This window comes from Centropristis striata, chromosome 17 (assembly GCF_030273125.1).
Source record: "Centropristis striata isolate RG_2023a ecotype Rhode Island chromosome 17, C.striata_1.0, whole genome shotgun sequence".
Classification (NCBI taxonomy): domain Eukaryota; kingdom Metazoa; phylum Chordata; class Actinopteri; order Perciformes; family Serranidae; genus Centropristis; species Centropristis striata.
Genome location: NC_081533.1, coordinates 22,440,313 through 22,459,604, shown reverse-complemented (window position 1 = coordinate 22,459,604; position 19,292 = coordinate 22,440,313). Strand labels below are relative to the sequence as shown.

General features: G+C 42.2%; 2 protein-coding genes across 2 annotated transcripts in view; one reads left to right on the top strand and one right to left on the bottom strand.

Moving 5' to 3' along the window:
• Positions 1-19,080, bottom strand: part of LOC131990076 (leucine-rich repeat and fibronectin type-III domain-containing protein 4) — a 41,668-nt gene extending 22,588 nt beyond the window's left edge. The window contains exons 1-2 of the mRNA XM_059355471.1: positions 18,955-19,080; positions 16,970-17,847 (exon numbers count right to left, since the gene is read on the bottom strand). The gene's annotated coding sequence lies outside the window, so the exon portion shown is untranslated. The remainder of the gene's footprint in view (positions 1-16,969; positions 17,848-18,954) is intronic.
• Positions 1-19,292, top strand: part of LOC131990075 (pyruvate carboxylase, mitochondrial-like) — a 314,152-nt gene that overhangs the window by 203,441 nt on the left and 91,419 nt on the right. The window lies entirely within an intron of this gene.

The window sequence follows — 19,292 nt, the reverse complement described above, 5'->3', positions numbered from 1 at the left end:
TCACATTTTCACAAGATGAAGAAAACTTGAGCTTTTATCTTAGCCTCCTTTATGTTTTCGCTGTTAAAGCAAAGACAAGGAAGTAAGTACGTTTTCTCTTAGATGATGGGAATGCATCACTTATGGATTACTTTAGGCTCCAATGAATGGAATCATCACTTCCTTAATGTCATGCGTTTTCCTTTGAAGCAGGATATTTGGGCAGGACATTAAACCGATGGGCTATTAGTCAAGGAGTGAAATGCCTTTTGATTTGATAGGACGGGCAGAAAGACACGCTCATGCCCATTCATATGACCCGTCATAAGCTACAATGTGTTAGAAAGCACTGCTTTGTTGTCAATCTCTTGAGTGGAGCCCGGTCATTCTAGGGAGCTATAATGACTACCAGGAACTCTGTACCCTTTTCAAACCAAACCTAAAAATATAACTACGAAATGGTACCACAGATAGTTATTTCCTTATGTCTGGTGTCATCAGTTTCAAAAAATTGCTTGCAGCGGTAGAGGGTTGGTGATTGTGCAGGGAAAGGGGGGGGGGGGCAAAGTCACGAATGCCTGCAGTGACAGCCAGTCCCCAGGGCAGTCGTCGTTGGAAGTCGACTTCTCCTGAGCTCCCGTGGAGGCGTGCATACTAAAATGTGAAAACGCTCTGGAAAAAAAAAGTGAAATGCTGCTTAAAAATGTGTCTACTCTGCGGCGGCCCTGAAAAGCCCTAACGTCAGGTGTTGTAGAACGAGCAGGGGGAACTTCAGTCCTGGCACGACCAGCTTACCCCCGTGCTTTGCTAATGCCTGCTCCTCAGACAGCTTACTTTACCCCACAGCTCCCTGAATGTCAATACGCTCACGCACTCTCCTGTTGCGCCGCCTGTGACACTCTCCTTTATTCGACCTTTATCTTTCCTTCACCCCTTTATCCCCTCCTTTACCTGCTCTTTCTCAATCTCATGAATAATTTTTTGTCCTGCTGCCTCGTTTTGCTTTCCCCTTTAATTTTCATCTCCTTGTGAAAGCCTCAATATGATTTTCCTTGTGTCTTGCCTCCCCCCACCCCCCACAGCTCTCTCACCTGCCTCTTGTCATCCTCCTCTGACTCCATTACTTTGGAGTTGTTCCATGTTTCTCTGCCATCCCTCCCCTACCATTTATCTCTCACTGCTGTGCTCCTCCTTGTGTTTTCTATCTGTTTCTATCCTGTGTCTCCATCCTTGCTCACCTTCCATCTTATAACCCCTTCTGCCTCTGGCTGCTCTGTAAATTTCCGCATTTTCTTTCTCTATGTCTCATTCCCTCTCTTTCTTTCTCTCTGTCTTGTCTGCCCTTGAGGCAACCTGAGTACGACAATGTTATCAGTCACAGCTCTACCCCACCACCTTCTCCCCTCTTTTTTCCCCTCTTCCACCTACTCTGCCTCTCTTTTTGTCTTGTCTCTCTATCGCTTGCTGACTCTGCTGCCCTCCATGTCTCCTTGCCGCTCTTGCTCCCACTTTCAGTCACAAACTATGCACACGTATGCACACACACACACACCATTAGATCCTACGTGCCACACACACCATTTTGTTCTATCTGCTGCTGTGCTCTGCCTGTCTCAGAGACACGCTCCCTCCCGCCTTGTTTTTCTTTTCCACTTTTACATCTCCCTCTCCCCGTCATTTCTTGCTCTTCCTCTATTAGGGAGCAGATCTCATTTGCAACTAGAGCAGTGCAGTATTGAAGTTTTCTGACACACACACACCCACAGTTACACAAGTTGGGTGTAACCGATCCGTCCGCTCTGTGATCGATCTGACCCAGAGAGATGGATAGCACCCTGTCCCATTCATTTACACTCCTCCTCTTGCTCTTTCTTTCACTCCATACCTCATCTTGCAAGCCTTCTTTCTATCTTGGTCCTTGTCTTTCTCATTTAAAGCTGGTTATCATGTATGTAATTGATGAGTATTTGTTAGGGTGGGTCACTTTGTATTCTGAGGCTTGGTGTCTTTGCATCCACTCGTTTGGACACGGCACATACCTGCTAGCCACTCAGCTATCGCACTAGAGTCCTTTAAAATATAGTGGACACAATTGAAAATTTTTTGCTATTGTGGGAATAAATATATATTCAAATATATTTAAAACAATGCGACACCAATATCTACTGCAGCAGGTACCACAACATCAAATATATCTTTTCCAATATCTCAACCTTCTACCTCACAGCCAAGCCAGACTTTTCTGCAATATTTTCTCTCTGTTTTGAATTTATAGCATCTCCCCTCACTTTATTCATGCACAAAGTGAAAATGCACCCAAACACGAACAATTTGCCTTGAGTTTCTCCAATTTAACGATGGATCCATCACATGCAGTCAGTCAGTTTTTTTTTGTAGTTACTTCAACTTGGCAGTGCATCTTGCTGCCTAATGTTGTGTTATGTATTAGGAGATTTAGATCAATCACAAGTAAGATATATCTATCATAATATAGGAAATGAAACAAAACAGGGATGATAATAGAATTGGGCTGCAACTCATCAATTACTGCATTGGTTATTTTCTATCTTTAAGCATATAAAATGTAAATATATATTGCAATATTCAGTTTGCAGATTGACACACAATAGACTAGTTTATATACTTGATATTAGATATTACATGTCAGATTACTTATATCATACATTTCTCAGGCATTTATGGCACTGCACTAGTTGTCAAAAGTGTTTTTTGCACAAAATATGTATGCACACTGCTGTAAGGTATTGTAAGGTTTTTAATTCAGACATGATCTTGCATACGTTTTTTTCTTTCCCTTATCTTCACCTGCCTGTTTATTGTGCTGCTGCAACACTTGAATTTCCCCTCTGGGGATCAATGAAGTCTTATCTTAACACATTGAACTGACGGCGCATACAGGTGCAGTATAGTGTGTGTGAGTTTAACGTCAGCTACTATCTACTGTTAGCTCCACCATGCTTGTCTCGTGTCTGTGTGTTCCTGTGTGTGATTTTCCTTCACTTGCTCTAAAGAGATTGCTGCTGAATTTGCAATAAGATGTCATACACACAGGCATGAGCATGCACAAACACACACAGTCGTACAGCAACAAGGCCAAAAGCCCTTTGGTATCAAGCCTGTTTGATACTTTATGGGAAGGAAAGAAAAAAGGGAGACAGTCAATGAAAGATAGATGATAGAGAGACAATTCACAGAGGAGGAGAGGATAGACAGACAACATGAAAAGAGATCAGACAAAGAGCAGACAAAACTTAAAGAAAAGCCTCTGTGCATGTCTGTCTGTCTGTCTGTCTGTCTGTCTGTTCATCCCATCACATGAAAGTACATGGCTGAATCTGGCTAGGTGTATGTGTTTTCAGAGCGTGTGCGCTCGTGGGCATGTGGACCGTACGAGTGTCCGCAGCAGCTTAGTAATGTTATTGTTGTTTTTTTTCTTTCCCTCCCTCTATTTTGGGAAACCTCCCGCTACGCTACCCTGCGTGAACCCTCAACCCTCCAGAGAGCAAGAAACAGGCGGGTGGAGAGAGCAGAAAGGCTGCATGCAGTGAGAGTTAGAACAGGAGCTAAAAGCGTCTGTGGAAGGAACTACTCAGTGCACCCCCAGTGTTGGAGCACGACTCAGAGCTGCAAGGCTGCACCTAACCTCACCCTAACTTCCAAAAGTTTCTGTTTTAAACACCCACCACAGCCCCGGGAGGGTGCCGCTTCTATTTGTGAGGCCAAACTCGGCTAAATAGGAAGCTGCTAAATAGCTTTAGAATGATGCATTTCCATTAAGGCCTTTTTTTGTTTTTTTTTTGCATTACTTTTTAACCAGAAGCATTCAATTAAGAGATGCTTCAGGCATGACTTAAAAGCTCTAATGTGTCTGTTTGTAAGTTATTTCACACGTAAGACCTATTGCACTTAAAGGCTTAATTCCCTTTTTGGTCTCAGTCTTTAATTCTCTGTGGACTTTTATAAATGTCAGGACTTCTTAAATGCCAGCCACAATGGGGTGTTTGCGTGCGTGTGTTTGCGTGCGCGCGTGCGTGTGTTTGTGTGTGTGTGTGTGCTCGCGTGTGCGTGTGTATATCTATATTCTGGCATCTGCATATTGGCGTATGTGTTTGTGCGTTCTCTCTGGCACGCGCAAATGCCATTAGTCTGTAATCGACTTAGGGAGTGTTGCAGTGTTTATAAACAAGGGGATTTGTATTAGCTCTCAAAAGCCACTTATCACAAGCGCAGTAATCCACAGATCTGATTGCAGTGTGAATAGGTACACCACAAGGCTTCCATCAAAATCTCTGACAGCCATTCGCCTCGGCCGGCGCCATGAAGGGGTTAACATCTGGCTACTAGGTGTGGAGAGTGGAAGTTGGGAATGAATTGAAGTTTTGACATTCCACTAACAATACATATTGCTCGCGTGAGCTCAGCTGCAATGCGTGATATGAAAATATGCACGAGCTCTACTGGCACAAATGCATGGATCAAATAAAGAGGCGGCCTTGAAATTCTTTCAATCACACTACGGCTTCCTAGCATGCACTCTCACTCATAATCCAGGCCCTTGATATTAGGTGAGCGCTTGCATACAGAAACAACCGCAAGCATACCAAAACAGCCTTCCCACACAATCATAATTATATGGAGGCCGACACATACACACACACTCTCTCTCTCTCTCTCTCTCTCTCTCTCTCTCTCTCTCTCTCTCTCTCTCTCTCTCTCTCTCTCTCTCTCTCTCTCTCTCTCTCTCTCTCTCTCTCTCTCTCTCTCTCTCTCTCTCTCTCTCTCTCTCTCTCTCTCTCTCTCTCTCTCTCTCTCTCTCTCTAGGCAAGGAACAAAAGAACGCCCACATAGCCTCTTCGTGCGGCAGTCGTGTGTACTGTAAGCCCACTCATCCTTTTGATACTATCACTCCTCTGTCATTCCTCTGTCGTATTCTGTCGTCTTTAGTCATCCACGATGTATAGAAAGCACAGGGAGAGGGGGACAACACTGGATATGGAAACGGGCAACAAATGAGGGATGCAGAAAGAGGCTACCTGCATGGAACGCAGGGAGAGACGAAAAGAGAAGAAAATGGAAGAAGAGTGCACAAGATGGTGGAGATGGAGGGGTGTAAAATTGAAGGGAAGTGAAACCCAGTGCGCAGAGCTAAGAGTGAGTGGAAAAGAAGGAAGGAGAGAGTTTGAGGAAGATGGAAAGAGAGGGATGACGAGTCAGTGTGTATGAATGTGTGTCGTTAAGCGGATGGGCAGAGAAATATGTAAAGGCGATAAACGGGTGAAGGCCGCCATCCATCACTGTCAGAGAGAGGGATGAGGGAGGGAAGAGTGGATTTGATTAGGGTATGGGAGAGCTGTGTTAAAACTCAGTTTGTAAGGCGTCATCGTCATGATGGTTTGAGAAGCAGGAAGACAGCAGAGAGAGGGAGGCATGGCTGCAGGATGGGAGTGGAAAGGTGATGAGGGAAAGCCCTTGCTGGTCAAGGTGAAGACTGTTAAGTTGTGAAGGATAGGCTGGGGACTTTTAACACAATACTGAAATTTTATTGCCAAGAATTGGCCATCATAATCTTAAAAAACAATATTTAGGCATTAAACTCTTATCAGAGGTCAGAAATTAAAGGTAAGAGTTAATTGTGTCATAATGAGAAGTTGTGCTGTAGTCGTACCACTGTGGTAGGATGTTCCTAGAACACCGCATACATTAATACCATTGACAATTGGTGTATTTGTTGAATTAAACCAGGAAGTAGCTGGTGGAAAAATAAGGAAAAAAGTCTCAAAGCTCCAGCTTTGGTGCTTGACACTTCTTGAAAGTCAGGGTTGGGGTGTAATCAAATACAATAACAAGATAATGATTGACCACCAAAAGCATTTTTTACCCCTTTTGAGAGGAAACTTTCCATATCCCATCACTAAATATGATTTTACCATGAAGTCTGAAAAGGAAAGTGTCCAATCTTTGTGTCTCTTTTGGTTCTGTGGCTGCAGGAGTCATGTATAAAGATTGTTAGTTTTTTAGACACGTTTTATCTAATCCTGGTCTTTTTGCGAACCTCTTAAGAAAAGGAAATCTGCAAATGTCAGTCATTAAGTGCTTGAAATGTGTTTCTCTTTCTATCTGTTCAGTCATGTGTTTTTTTTCTCCAGCTGTATGGGTAGGGGGTATTGATAGAAAAGGCTTCCAGAACCCCTGAGGTAAATAGTAGGAGTGAAGGAAGAGAAATGGGAAATCAGAGAAAAGAACTGAAGTGTATGCTCTTTAAAATAAAAGGACTGCAGTCTCTTCACAGCAGGGCTCCAAAATAATACAGTTCTTCTGAAATACTCCACTCAACTAATCCCTCCCAAACCTCTATGTTGTTTTTGAGAGAGAAAGTAACTGTGTGTGTGTGTGTGTGTGTGTGTGTGTGTGTGTGTGTGTGTGTCTGTGTGTGTGTGTGTCTGTGTATCAGAATGTGTATACTCATCTGTATTCACCACCCTCTCTGACTAAATCCTGTTGGAATCTATCCTATTTGGAAGATTTTGATAATTGTTTCTATTCCTGGAACATTGCACAGTCAGATTTTTAAAATGTTTTTGTTTGGGTTGTTTTTTGTTTTTTTTACACCTCTGGAAAACTTCCACTGCTGCATCAATTTAGGAATTAAACGCTTATATAAAGACCTTGTTTTTGTATCTCTGATGCATATTTCACAGCTCTTGCATAAAAAATCTTTTTCAGCAGTCTGAAAATCAAACGTCTGCTCCTTATGTCCAGAAAATTTATTTCTAGAGACATGATCAATTTTATCAGAGCTGAGTTGAAACGTAGCAGAGTGCTTTTGGCTCTAGCACCTTATCTTAAGTAAGAAGTTCTTAAAAGTATCTATAATCTTTTAACATGGCAAGACTTCAGAGGACCCAAGCCACTATGCTTTTTTTTGGGTAAAAACACAATGATTGGTGGAGGCTTTAAAGTTTTGCTTTTAGAGGCGGCCACATTTTGCATCTACTCTTCATAGATAAGCAACCCAGTCTTTAATGAACTTAGAAAGCTTTGTAAAAAAAAAAAAAGAAGTTTAAAAAGTCAAAAAAGTTGAGAAACCAATTGTACCTTGGATTCTTTTGAAATATGCCTTTTTTCTAGGACAGGCCTCCTCTCTGCCTGGTAGTCTGAAAAACCAGGAGGCAGATTTAATGCACTGCTCTGATTTACAGCAGGCTGTGAATTGGTGAACCATGAAGACTTGTGCAATGGTGGACAAGAAAATCTCAAACAGCGAACCATGGCATTAAGTAGGCCTTGCTCTCTCTGCCTTATGAGTGGAGTAGAATTTTGTACTTGATGTCACCGCTCACATCTTTGCCCCCTGAGTTGGTGGTATTGTGCCCCCTGGTACCCTGCACCAATTGGTCTCAAATCATTGGGGACTTGGAAGTCACAAGTGCCAAGTGCACATAGTTATATGTACAGCAGTCTCAGAAGCCACTGGCTATCAGACTGAAGACCATGTCTGGGGCCAAGAGTTGAGATATCTGGCTAATTGATAACTGGACCAAGACTTCCTCTACCGTGTACCAGAGACATTGTCAATGTGAGAGTGGAGATAAAAGACGTCAACGATTGGATTATTTCACAAGTGGACCGTTTATCTAAATTAGCTGAGCTATTAAAAGGCTAAATTGTCATCAGAAGAAAGCCCATAGGTTCTGAGATTGCATTTCGGTGAGTTCCACCTCTTTTGCTCTCCTCACGGACTGTTTGCCTCCATGCAAGCAAAGCCAACACAAACATGGTTGTAGACAATACTACCAGGACTATATACAGACTTCAATCAGAAACTATAATGCTTCCAACAGCAAAATATGGTCCCATTGCCCACAGTTTCTGCATTCATATGTACAATATGTTTGTAGAGATTAGTACCAATGGTGACCAAGTGAGTAATTGCAGCCAAATAAAGGCTCTTTTTAATTTCCCTTGCTGTCGCATAGACATGAGTTGATTTTTTGATATGTAACTGGGACTGTATTGGCTGTTAAACTCATGAGCTGTGTGAGCAGCTGGACAAAAGCTTAAAACCCAATCTAACTACGAAGAAAATCTAGTGCAACTTTATGATGAAACGGCCCAGACACTTTTCTTTGCAATTCTGTAACAGTGTTGTGTTATATCTGTGGCAGCCAATCTCCCATTCCTTGCTGAGGTTTTGTAATTTTGTTTCCTCCCTTTGGAAAGCCTGCACGACTGCACAGCTTGGGGATCAAATTTTCTGGGAGGTAAATTAAATTGGCAAACAGCGGAGGTGACAATGATTTTCTTTGGCACTTCAGTGGCTCAGATCCTGCCAGGGAGCAGTCTTTACATGATCTGTTATGAAGCAATTATTTGAATTTTTAAGTTAGATCCACTATCTAGTCTTTACCTGCTCGTAGATTGGTATTTTTGTAAACATTTGTGGAAGTACACAAGCATAGGCTGGTTTATGCATTTTCTTTCACAGGAATGTTTTTTTCCCCTTATGCTTCAATGTCACTCTTACTGCAAAGTGAAATCTCAGCATTATCTTTTTTGAAAGACTTTCATTCCATACATCTATAATAGTCTTACAGATGGATACAGTTGAGCAGCAAAAATGACAGAAACAGTTGAGCAAATGAAGGACGAAGTGCTGAAAGAAGCTCTGGTGGCACTGTAACACTGCTATACCAGGATGCCTTTTTACTTGGAGGGGAATCATTTTTCATTGGTGGATAGCTGTCATACTGGTGCCAGAGAGGCAGCTCAATACTGCTCTGTTTTGATGCTCCCTTACTCCAGATGGCAATAGCACAGTTGCATCTGATTAAACTGCACAGTAACGTGGTTTAAGATGAGGGCTGATAAAGCCTGTAATTAATAGCTGACAGTCTTTGTTTTTGCCACATGCTCTTCTTTTGATTCAGATTCCATATTGTGCTGAATGTGTGGGAGAAATTAATCTTGGCATCCGTATAGACTGGCAGCCTCTGTATACATGCAAGCGTTTCTTTTTAAAGTGGCTATAATCTGTGTTTTTACAACAACGTATCAAGTGAAAATGAGACAGGGGTCGCACTGAGTTATGAACTAATCTGCAACTGCAAAGAGCTTTATAGTGAGTTTCAAGTAATTGTTTACTGCCTTTTTTTAGCCTCAGTCGCCAGCTGTAAAGCTCTAAACCTGTCATATACTAGCACCAATCAGCACACAGCTAGCGGATTAAGCAAGAGTTTGATATTTCCATCATGAGTTGCTTGAGGTCAAACAGAGTTAAATATTTGACTTGAATCATGCTATACTTTAAATCAGCAGGCTATTTCAGATGCATGTTGACTACTCCGACTTCAAAGGAAAAAGCGGTGGACTTGGTCCCATTTCTGTCAATCCCACCTGTAATAATTTGGAGTTTTTCCCTCTGTCTGCATCAGCCTGTTTCAAACTGTGTCTGATTGGAAAATGAATGCTGCCTGAATTTTGTAATTATGTTCCTGTCCCGTTAAATGTGATAGTGCCATAGCCTGCGGTTTTGGGCCTGCCTCCAAACACTTTGAGTATGAAACATCTAATCTATTTAAGTCCAGTCTCACTAGATATTCTTCTGCAGTTTGATGCTTTAGGATTTGTGTTTATTGTACGTGAAAGGGGGTTTGTTGTGTGTGTTGGTGCTTGCAGTCATCGACAGGTCAACCAAGAGGAACTCTTCAACTTGAACTCCTTCAGTTTCTAATCCTAATTTTCTCCACACGAACGCACATTCTTCCTCACAAACTTGCACACATACAGATACTTAAATACAGCTTTGCTTACACCCACAAATTTGCCTTTGCATGACATAAATTATAACAAGTGTTGCAAAATAACTGACCTGCCACTCACCCTGAACATAATGCGCTTGCAGTTTTCCCCGTGCCTCTCCTCCTCCTCTGTTCATCCCTTCTGTTTCCCTCATCCCTCCTTCATCTTCCTGTCTCTCTGTCTTTCCAGCTCAACCGTTTGTCCAAACATACAGATAATTTCTTCTTCCCCTTGTGTTTGTCATGCCTCTGCCACATATCAGTGTGTGCTTGTGTGCACCTGTGTGTGTTTACATAGCCGAGGATAATCAACAAAAAAATTGCAATCCACCACAAACACCGGTCGAACAAGCGACGCACAAACAAACCACTTCTGAGCTGTCAACATCTCCCGCCCAATCAGAAACCCTGCGGCATCAATTATACAAATCCTGATTGGCTGACACGACAGGATGCGGCATGACTGTGTGTGTGTGTGTTTGAATGTGTGTGTGAGAGAGCATGTATGTATTTTAAAGTGGCAGTTTGATGATTCAGCAGACATTTTAGCTTTCTAAAGGGAAATCCTGAGTACCAGAACAATTAGTGGGTCATTGACATGCCTACCAGGCCTCTACATGATGGATGTATTGATTCATTCTACACACATGTACACACTGAAATGTGCCTTCAGTCATGCGTTCCTTTATATTTTCTGTATTTGGAGACAGAAATGGGAAAAGACAGCAGGCTTAAAAAAAAAAGAAAAGAAAAAGAAAAGGTGGCGATCGAAAGAAATTTCATTGATTCCTTGATGACCTGTTAGTACTAGGCATGATCACAGAGGCTACTTTCAGCCATAATGAATCACAAACTGCATTGTAACTCGCCATAAACAGCTTTTTTTTCTCCTTCTGATGTGAGACACTAATAAAGGCAAAACAGAGCCTGCAGGGGGAAAGCGTTTTCCCTTGGGTTTATTTATTACTGCGTCTCATATTCTAATGCTTAGCGGGCAGGAACATTCACACTCATCGCCGTCAGACTTTGACTCTGTGTGTGGCCAACCAAGTACAGGAGGGTTTCTCTACAGTCATCACCCACGCTGCACACTGCATCATGATTCACATGAGCATCTACAACCTACTGCATCTGTTGAGCGTAGTTGTGATGCAGACAAACACCTGGGCGTTTGCAGACTTACAGGAGTGTTAGTTTAGATGCTAGTGTGCAGCTGTCGGAGAGTTGTCGCTAACATGCGTAGCGGGGTTCTTACAAAGTATCCTGTAAGCTGATCTATTTAGCAGATGTGAATGTTCCGAAACTCACTGTAGACAGTTTTATACCACAGATCTGTCGTAACAGAAGCTAAACCACTGTCAAACATCTTTTTGTTGTTTTTTAACCTTCTTAATAAAATCAATAGATCATAGAGGAGTATGAGATCTGTGATTGGACCTGACAGATTTTTTAAACACATTTGAACTCTCTTGATGCAATATACTCTCTTGTTGCTGATACAATTGACCTAATATTAATTGCTTCCAACTAAAACTGCAAAGAATGATCAATTAATGAATGACTCAACTATTAAATCAATCAGTGACTCAGTTTGAGGAACTTTTTAAGAAAAAAACTCAAAATTCTCTCTTTTCAGCTTCTTAAATGTGAATATATTCTGGATTCTTTACTCATCAGTAGCCATGTTTCCATCAACAAATTTGGATGCCCATGTTGTTGATTGGCATGAGAAAAAGCTTGAAAATTTTTTTTAATCTCGCTTGAGGTGCTTTTTTGTCTTTTAGAAAAGTAGTTGAAGAAAAATTGCGAATCATTTCTGATGTAGCAAATATTGAACTCACATGACTGATCAGCTGACACGAAATAACAATTATAAGTTACCTAATTCAATCTAATTCCTGATAACTAGCCCGATTAGCAACCTATTTTTATTATTTTTTCTCTTTTCCTCAACTCTTCTTCTGTTTTCTTTCTCGCATAATCTCTTCTACTACTGTTTACTGACAGTTTGGCCTACAGCAACACATTAAACTGCCATCTTCTGACCAAAGTACGTTAGTGCAGCTTTGTTTATTCGATCTAAACCGGTTGATGGAAACGTCCCTAATTTGCATTTTCTTTAATATGACATTCCAAAATTTCACTTCAAAATTCGACTTTAATGGAAACACGGTTTATGATAGCAAACTAAATATATTGGTTATCGAAAAAACAAGACATTGTCCACCATTGTCTAACAATTTGATATCAAACAACTAATAGATTAATTGAGAAAACTGATTAATCAACTGTGGAAATAAGAGTTTGTTGCAGCCCTATTGCCATTGTCTCCAATTGAAATTGTATGTCATTAATAACTAAAGATGTCTGGGCTTAAGAACTGTTTATCAACCAATAATATTAATCTGAAGATGTCATATTGGTCATTTTTCACAATTTTCTGACATTTTATTGCCTCAGAATAACTATTGACTCAGAACAGAACAACAGATCAATTAATAATGAAGCTAATAAGTAGCTGCAGCCATCATGTGATAAATTTCACCCATCTGTTCCTGCATCAAGGTTAAAACGCAGCCATTCTATGGTACATTTGAGACTTTGAAGCTGAACAAGCTGCAGCTCTGGGGCCTGGATAGGACACCAGGCTGCCGGTGAGCACTTCTGATGGGATTGAACACATCAAAGTTTTGTGTATGTGTTTAAAGCCGTGCCCTCTTTTTCCTCTCCATCTCCAGAGGGGTTTTTCACAAAGCAGGATTAGCAAGTTAGCCAGATAACTTCAAAAAGTACTTTTGTGAAATTGTGTTAGCTATTCTCAGTCTGCATAGCTGAATAATATTCCTGCACCTAATATTCAAATGTGCTTTTATAGATTTATATCAGTGTTACAGAGAGAATGGAATAATCTTTTACAGAAATATGGGCAACTTCCTAATCCTGACGCCTCGCAAAGGCTCATGGGTCCTTAAATCACTATCAGTTCTCGGTATTTCTTAAACCTGCAGATCTCCTTCCTCCTTCTCTTCTCATACCTCTTCTTCATGCTCTCTTTCACTCTCCATCCCTCTAATCCCCCCCAGTCGCCACACACACACACACACACACACACACACACACACACACACACACACACACACACACTCACTCTTTACCATTTCGCTCTCCCCTATTTCCCTCCCCTCCCCAAAACCATCCCTCCGTCTGTCTCCAATGGTTGCCGTGGTTACAGTTTGTTCTGCTCATCAGTTGCCTGCTGTGCCTAAACAGACTGTCAACAGTTTAATTACTCATCCTCTCATCCCTCTCTTTCTTGACTTCTGTACTACGCTTGTGCTTCCACCTCTCACTCCTCCTATCTGTGACAAACTCTTTATATCTCCTTTCATCTTTCCTTCCATCCCTCTCTCCAACTACTAACGGTCTAATTAATCATCCCTTTAAACATTCAATCACATTACGGCTGCGTTCCATTCATCCGTCCATCTCTCTATTCACCCTCCCCTCGCTCTGAGTGTGCTGGTGCTTTATTAGCGTAGTTTCCTTTTTTAGGCATTGTTATTCCTCTATTCCCTAATCCCCACCCCCTCTTATCATGCACCTCTCAAGTGTCATCACTCGGCTTTTCATTCTTCATTACTGAGTCTCTCTCTCTCCTCTGAGTGTTCCTCCCTATCTTAAACAGTCTTGTAATTACTCCTCTTCATCACGCTATCGCTCCATACCTCTCCGTCCATCATCGAGCATTCTGCTGCTTAGCTGTTGACAGTGGGCTGATGGTCTCATCCTTTGATCCTCCCTCTCTTCCTTAACAGCCCAGCCTTTCACTTGTCTCCCTCCACCATTTGTCATCCGTTTGTCCATCCATTCATCCATCAAGTGCCACCTTTCATGACAGTGACCACATCTACCTTGTTTCAGGGTTTCAAATCTTCCACTTCTCGCCTTGATTGAAAGCTAGGTAAATCAGAACGGTGTGTGACACCCTGCATCTATCATCCATCATTGTCTTTGATGTCTTTTTTTCATCCGTCTGTCTGTCTGTCTTACTTGCAATTATCCTTAATCCGTGCAGCTATGTCACTTATGATTTGGTTGGTCACTATTTTTTTTTATCACCTTGTCAGTCTGTCCCTTTCATCTCCTTCCTTTTTGACTTTTTATTCTTTAATTGGCATCTCCTGACCAGCTAATAGCCAATCATAGCTTAGCAACTATAACAAGGCCAATCAGGTCTGTTGAGCCTTTTCCTTTCTAAAACCAAACATGTATGAAATGGATTTTACAATGTTTTTTCAGTTCAGTTATGAAGTCAGACTAACAGACTAATAAGCTTAATACAGTAGAATACTGTCTTACATAATACATAATTTTGCAGGTTTGCATTGGCATGAAAAAAAAGGCCTGGATGTCACTGTCATTTAAAAAATGACAGTGAAAAATGCCATTTCTCTTGTAACATTTAAATCAATCATTATCAATAAAAGAAGTGGTTATCTTGTGTTAACTGCTTTAACTAGATGTTTATTCATCAAGTGTATATTAAACATATCTTGGATAAACATCAAAAGGTCAACAGGATTTCTAACCACCTGAGGGAGCTAACATCAGGTCCGGTTTAAATAAAGGCTTTTCTAAGTGTCTGCACTGGTAAGCTGATGAACCCTAAAGAAAAATATCCCTCTCATCTAACAGACTGGGACCCAGATGTTGTAATAACACAGTTTGGCCACTATTTCAAATGGACTCCACAGCCGCTTGCTGCTCCTTGGCTACAGCTGATCAAATCTGCCAGGAACATTTTGCATTTCAGACTGCAAAATCTGTGGTTGTTGACTGGAAAAATGAAGCCCTTTTCTTGTGTACTTCTGAAATCAAGGATCCATTCTTTAAATGTGAATGGTAAATTGGGCCCTGTTGTAACTGTCAAGTGCATATGTTATGTGGAGAACAGTAACGGTAACCAAAGGGGGAGGAGCTGAGTAAATGGTCAGTTCATTGATCATTCTTTTCACTCCATTTCAAGTGAAAGTGGTCCATTGCCTGACATTTTTTTTTCTCAAATCCTTCATTCACTTGCCGGTCTGCTCATGTTGGCAGGGCCTCTTCTTTGAACAGTGAGCGTCCCATCTGTTCCTGCATCTCCCTTACTGTAGCTCGACAGACACCCGTGGTAGCAACGAGCCACACAGCGTATTAACAAGATAATTCAGAAAACGTTCTTTTATTCCGCTTTTATTTGGCTGTTTAAACCACAAGACACTTACCTGCTCGGTATTCCTATGACTATCACGAGCAGGAGAGCAAATCCAATTATAGAATTAGAATTTGGTTAATGGATATCAAAAGGCCTCTTTGTTACACTTTAAAAAGATTCAGTCATCATCTTTTCAGTATAAGTGCTACCCCTGTTCAAAGCAAGAGTCAAGACCGCTGTAAACGATCAACAGAGCAAGTAATGAGCCCTGTCTCAGGTTTTATACAACACTTATTGTTCATAAAAATAGTTCCACATGTGGTGTATTGTTTTTAAAACAGATCTTTTTTCATTTTCAGAGTAATTAATGTTCCTCTTAGGTAGAATTTCACTTTCCCCCCCAGTTATGCCTCATAATTGGCCTGTCTATTCCACTTAAAAGCCCCATGGTACACCATATTCCCCTTGTAGTTATATCTCTAAATAGCTCATTACTGGTATTAGTGATCTTTTCCAGGCTTTTTGTCTGGGGTCATGTAAGATTAATTGTAGCCAATGGTATAACAGTAGAAGACTGCATAATGATGGCCATCTGTCATTTCTAATTATTTCTTAATCATCTTAATATCTCTATTTTTATCTTCTCGTGTTATATCACAATTTAGCCTCTTTCTAACCTTTTTTTTATTATCTTGTCACTCATCATTTCTTAAAGTGTTCTTGTTTACCTCACTTATCATTTAATCAATCAATCCTTTAGTATTTAATCTTCTCCTCAATGCCATGTCTTGCTTCTCAAACACATTACAACTCAATCTTTATTTTTATTAAATCATCTTCCTCTTTATCCCTCCATTTCTCTAAATCCTGTCTCCTTGTTAGTCCTCCCTCCTCTGTTATCTCCTTCTGTGCTGCCATGAGCCCTTCATAATTTCACTCTTTCTTTCCTAATCTTTTTGACTTTTTTCCGTTCAGTTTCTTCCATTCATTTCTCCGGTTTCCCTCGTCTCTTGAAGAAGTCAATCACTGCTTCTCACTTCTCCTATTCCTGCTGCAATCCTTTCATCTGACCTCTCTTAGCCCTCAGTGCCCATCACTATGTCGTGTGTCACCCCTCCTCCCCTTCTCCCCTTTCCATCGCCCTGCATCTCTCCTCCTCCCCCTCCCTCTTGCACTTTCCCTCTCCTCCCGTCTCCATTTCTTTCTCATTGCCCTCTTATCCTCCCATATATCCACTCAGTCAGTCTGATCTCCTGTGTCAGTGTGCCAAATCTGTGTATGTGTGCGCGCTCAGACACAGCTTACGTAAAAAGCTTCAAACGAAGGGAGGTTAGAACTATTCTGTGCCGCCACACAAACACACTCAGCCTCTGCATCCACACACTCTTCCCATGATACAAACACACACACACACACACACACGACACGCCAGGTGAGATTACATAAAGGCGAGGTGATGAAAGCCAAGCTAAAACGCACCTAGCGAGTAATCTGATACAGGACAGCTGGCTGACACACACACACACACACACACACACACACATAGAAACACACACAGGAAGAGAGAGAGAGAGAGCGTGATTCTCAGTGTGGTATGGGTATGTAGAGCAAAACAACGGGGACTTAAAGGTGTAGAAGGATTAGAATAGAAGGAAAGGAAAGCATACAATCATCTGTGCCATGTGGGAGATTTGAGTGTGTATATCTATGCCTACTCTGACATTTGCCTCTGATTTTGCTGTCATGAATGCTCATCTGTTCATTATTTATAGGCCTGTGTATGTGTGTGTGTGTGTGAGAGAGAGAACACTGAGTTCCCAGTCTAGTGAGTGCTGGTGTTCACTGCATTGATGTGCTCAATGATTCAGCACAAGAGAGCTAACCATGCAAACATGGATTCACCTTTACTGGGCCAATATATGACAACAAAGTGTGTCTGTTAGAGTGTGTGTGCTTGAAACTGCATGAACGTTACCTTTTCCGTCTGTGCGGCTCTATAATCCGAATCAGCTCCACATGTTATCCAGGTTTATGTGTGTGTGTGTGTACGTGTGTGTGAGTGTTTAGCACTGATCTCGCCCCAGGTGTTTCTCCTTATGTTGGGCCACTGGGAGGGAGAGGAGTGGAGAGGGGGGGTGCTGGATTGTGTGTTTGTGCTGAAACCTGTCCTACTCCCCCTTCACACACACACACGCCCCCCACGCACATCAAAAGGAGGTGGATGTAGGTCAGTGTCAGAAAACCAGAGAGTTGCAGAAATTCCAATCCCACAATATCCTCTTAGGCTTCTATAGATGAAGAAAACCTGGAAAATCCCGAATTACTCGCTCAATCCTGGTGTGGTATTCCTATATAGAGACCTCAGTTTGAGAAAAAAATGTACGAATCCACTTGCTTTAAATCCTATTAATGGCGTTTTGTATATGATTTCCTCATGGCCGTTTTCAACTTCTTTCTTCATGTGGAGCAGTTCAGTCGGCAGAGAATAGGAATCCTGGAGTCGGCGGCGATCTTCACCTCTCCTCCTCATCCCCTTTCTCCTCCTCCCCCCCCCTTCTCTTCTCTTTTATTCCTCCCCCCTCACTCATATACCTCTATCTCTTCTCATTTGTTCATCTGGCTCTTGGGCTTTCTCTCCTATTGCTTCATTCTTTCACACGTTCAGTCTTCCTCTTCCTCTCATCCCTCACTTCCCCGGAGTGATTTCCAGGGTGTGTCACCGGGGCTCTCTGCACTCTACACAGTGAGATCGCTGTTTGTTCTCCCACATTGAATTAGTTGGTCACTGATGACCTTGGAGGGAGGTGCGGGGAGGGGAGGTGCAGGGAGTTATTTGGAGGGATGGCTAGAAACCTGCAAAAAGAGGAGAGACATGGAGAGTGTGAAAAGAATGAACTGTGTGCACTGTACATGAGTTCCATTAATGCCTTCTTTATCCTCTGTGTGTCAAATAAATCACACTAACATTGTATTGAGTCCATTATCACTTTTATCCTTTTTTTCCCCTCCACCCATCTGACCTTCTCTTTCCCCCAGATACCTACATCCATCCCCCTTTCCACGGCTTCATTCCCTCTTTCCATGTGGCTTCTTAACATCCCTCTCCCCACCTTGCCACCCCTAATTTTTTTCTCCTCTCCGTCTCCCCCCTCCTGTCTCTCACCTGTCTGTCAAATAGAATCAATAGTTCTGAGACCCTCTTAACGCCTCTCAGCAGGCTGCATTGGCTTGTTCTAGCTCACACAAACACTCTTAGGAGCACCGGGCTCGCACACACACACACACTGTCATGCAGCACATTCACGCATGCTTGAACACACACCACCACCGTCGCCACCACCACCACCACGCACACATCCACTAAGTAGTCATGCAGTGATACTCTCCTGCAAGCACACACAGCCTCTGCATTCCTCTCTCGCTCTCTCTTCCAGTCTCTCTATCTCACACACACACACACACACGCAGCCTAATGAAACAACTGGGCTATTGATCAGCGCCATGAATGTCAGACAGTTCAAAAGTCTGCCCCCCCCCACTCACTGGCCTGTCAATCAAACTCCAAAAGCCGACACCTTTAAGAAGACAATCTCATTATCTTGCTCTAAAGCTGTGCACTCACTCTGTTTGTGTGTTTCTTTGTTAGTGTGTGTGTGTGTGTGTGTGTGTGTGTGTGTGTGTGTGTGTGTGTGTGTGTGTACACATTAGTGCAGCAGCTACATATATGCAGCTTCTCTGCCATTTTTTTTTCTCTTCTTGAATTTAATTAAAAATCTTTCATTATAATTATTTTTATTTCCTTCTCCTCCTCCGGTGTTGACTTTGCTACTTCAAAAGCACAATACAGCTACTTGCTGCCCCTTTTTCCATTTTTTCAGTCTTCTTCTGGTTCTTCCATCCTCACCCAACATTTCTTTTCTCCTTTTGCCCTCCACTAGCTGAAAAGGTGGAATTACTAACCTTGTTTTCCGGATCATTCCACCGCGACTCCTGGAACCGTCACATCTCCCTGTCTCCACGGCTCTCTCTCTATCTCAGCTCCGTGGAAAAACACCCATCTCTCTCTCTCTCTCTCTTTCTCTCTCTCTCTCTCTCTCTCTCCTCTATCTCGCTCCGTCTATTCTCCCTCTCTCTCTCCTCCCGCTGGTCGTCCCCTCACTCGGTCTCGACAGCTGCAGCGCTCTGTCTGCCTCCTCTGTCGCTCTTCCGTCAGGCTGTAGGCTGATTGAATTTTAAGTCATGTTAATCCCACAGAACAGGTACTGAATGAAGGAGGGGGCACTGCAAAAAGAAGGGAG